Source organism: Bos mutus, chromosome 19, assembly GCF_027580195.1.
Source record: "Bos mutus isolate GX-2022 chromosome 19, NWIPB_WYAK_1.1, whole genome shotgun sequence".
In the NCBI taxonomy this organism is placed as follows: domain Eukaryota; kingdom Metazoa; phylum Chordata; class Mammalia; order Artiodactyla; family Bovidae; genus Bos; species Bos mutus.
In genome coordinates this window covers 56073215-56076385 of record NC_091635.1, presented here as the reverse complement: position 1 = coordinate 56076385, position 3171 = coordinate 56073215, and the positions used below count along the sequence as shown (strand labels likewise).

General features: G+C 43.7%; 1 pseudogene; it reads right to left on the bottom strand.

Annotated features, from left to right (window-relative positions):
* Positions 1-441: 441 nt before the first annotated feature.
* LOC102284737 (growth hormone-inducible transmembrane protein-like) lies at positions 442-2473 on the bottom strand (annotated as a pseudogene).
* Positions 2474-3171: the final 698 nt, after the last annotated feature.

The window sequence follows — 3171 nt, the reverse complement described above, 5'->3', positions numbered from 1 at the left end:
TCTAGATACTTTGAGACTATCCTGTTCCCTATAACTGGTAGCACTCGCTTTCTTTTTAAACAATTATTATTTATTTATTTATTTTTGGCTGTGCTGAATCTTCGTGGCTGAGTGTAGGTCTCTCGTTGTGTGGCTTCTCTTGTTGCAGAGCACAGGCTCTAGGGGCATGGGCTTCAGTAGCTGCAGCTCGCGGCCTTGCAGGCTGCAGTCTGCAGGCTCTGGAGAGCAGACTTGGCAGTTGCGTCACACGGGGCTTCATCGCCCCATGGCATGTGGAATATCCCCAGACTAGGGGTCAAACCTGTGTCCTCTGCATTAGCAGGAGGATTCTTAGCCACTGGACTACCAGGGAAGTCTCAAATTCTTATCTTCTAAACTTCAACAAAAGCTGCTTGCACAAGCCAGATATTTGATGTATTAAGAAGTAAGAAGCTGGTCACTTCACTTCTTTCTACTGCCTCCAGTTGTTAGAATACTGGCAACACGCATAAATGTTTACTGGATTCAGGTAGATTCCCAGCATCAGACTGATGGGATCATATTTTAGAGCTCCATACACCTGTGTGACTTCTGCATGCTTGATTACTTTCTGTTTGTCATACAGAAGAGACATGCTGCAGAGAACTAATCCACCATCAGTTGCCACTGAGTACGGAGTGGCACCAGCCACAGTGGGAGGTCAAAAAACATAGATCCCAGTGAGGACACAGACCAGACCCAGGCCCACTCCCTGGGCTCCCATTTTCAGAAACTTCTCACTGGGCACACACACCTATGGTCACAGGGAAGAGGCCTCCCACAATGCCAACTGTGTACCACTCAGCTCTGAGAAGAGGCCCCCTTAATACAGTCAGAGGAGCCACCACTGCACACATCACACCAGGATACGGTAACCGCGCAAGATGCTTGGGGCCTGGACTTTAGTCATATGATATCAACAATACCAACACTTCAGCTTCAATCATCGCTGACAGCAGGTGCCATTGAAACTGCACCCATTGTTACACGAGCCTCTTATCATGAAGTTCATGAGAGCAGTTCTGCTCACTTCCAGAAAAGACGAGCTGTGAAACCAATACTTCTGCGAAGTATGTATAGGTGGAACGAATTCTATCCTTTACATGAAAGTAAAAGTGAAGTTGCTCAGTCGTGTCCGACTCTTTGCGACCCCGAAGACTGTAGCCTACCAGGCTCCTATGTCCATGGGATTCTCCAGGCAAGAATACTGGAGTGGATTGCCATTGCCTTCTCCAGGGGATCTTCCCAACCCAGGGATTGAATCTGGGTCTCCTGCATTGCAGGCAGACACTTTAACCTCTGAGCCACCAAGGAAGCCCATCCTTGTACATTGCTCTTGCTGCGTCGCTTCAGTCGTGTCCGACTCTGTGCGACCCCATGGACTGCAGCCTACCAGGCTCTTCTGTCCATGGGATTTTCCAGGCAAGAGTACTGGAGTGGGTTGCCATTACTGAGGCTAAATTACAGCCATTTCAATCGCCCCAATCCCATTAGACATTCTCAGCCCATAGTAACACAAAGCTCATAGACCAATATCTTCCCATCGGATCTATTTAAAATGTTTTTTCCAACGATGGTTCCAAAGCTGCCACCGTGAGTTCTTGGCCAGTTTTCCCATGCTGGATTCCAATTCTTGTCTTTGTGGCATATTCCCTGCTGGGTGTTATGAGCTACTGATTCTTCGTCATGGAATTCTTTTTTTTTTTTTTAAGAATTGTTTCCAATTGTTTACATGTTGCTTCCAATTCTTTACATAAAAGAATAATTTTGTATAAACAACAAGGACCTACTCTATTGCACAGAGAACTATACTCAATATCCCACAACCCACAGTGGAAAAGAATCTGAACAAGAATACATACATATATCCACATATATATACATATGTATAACCGAATCACCTTGCTGTATACTGTAAACCAGCTATACTTCAACAACAAAAATAAGTCCATGATTCACACTTTTAAAAAAGCTATATTTAAAAGTGTACTTTGTGAAGTCACTTTACTTCTGTGCTTGTTTAGTCTATTCCCTACCATATATATATATATATATATATATATATATATATATTTTTTTTTTTTTGCATATACTTCCAGTGTTTCTTATTGCAGGTATTGGCAAATTCAAATATATAATTATCTTCCCTAATTCTTTACTCAGAGGGTAGCATACTGTAAACACTTTTTCACACTTTCTTTTTTTTTTTAAATTTATTTTATTGAAGCATAGTTGATCTACAATGCTGTATTAGTTTCACGTGTTGTTGTTGTTGCTTAGTCACTAAGTCATGTAAGACTTTTGCAAAGTGATTTAGTTTTTTAATATATATGCATATATATTCTTTTTCATGTTATCTTCCATCGATGGGATTCTTCACCATAGGGAAGGTGAAAGCTGGGTGGAAAGTCCTGGAAGGTGGTGTCCACAGACACACAAGTCTTGCAGCCAGCATGCTGGTGCAGCAGGTTTACCGGGCACATCTGAAATGCTCAGTCCCTGGTCCCCTCAGTGCTCAGTTTCCCTTTAGGGCTGGCAAAACACAACCACACACATGTCCTGTGCCCTCCATCCACCTCTTACTCTATAATTTTCACTTCATAAAAATTCTCTTGAGCTAAGATCTCAGACGGAGAAGGCAATGGCACCCCACTCCAGTACTCTTGCCTGGAAAATCCCATGGATGGAGGAGCCTGGTAGGCTGCAGTCCATGGGGTTGCTAGGAGTCAGACATGACTGAGTGACTTCACTTTCACTTTTCACTTTCATGCATTGGAGAAGGAAATGGCAACCCACTCCAGTGCTCTTGCCTGGAGAATCCCTGGGACAGGGGAGCCTGGTGGGCTGCCATCTGTGGGGTCGCACAGAGTCGGACACGACTGAAGCGACTTAGCAGCAGCAGCAGCAAGATCTCAGACAATGTGAACAAAAATCAGGGAAGAAATAAATGAGTAGAACTATGCTAAAGTCTTCATCCTAAATAAGAAAAATTCCCAAGAAGGGTAGTACTAAAGAATGTGCTAACTACTGGACAGTGGCACTCACCTCCCATGCTAGTAAGGTCATGCTTAAAATCTTTCATGCTAGGCTTCAGTGTTATGTGAACCAAGAACTTCCAGATGTCTAAGCTGGGTTTAGAAAAGGGAGAGGAAC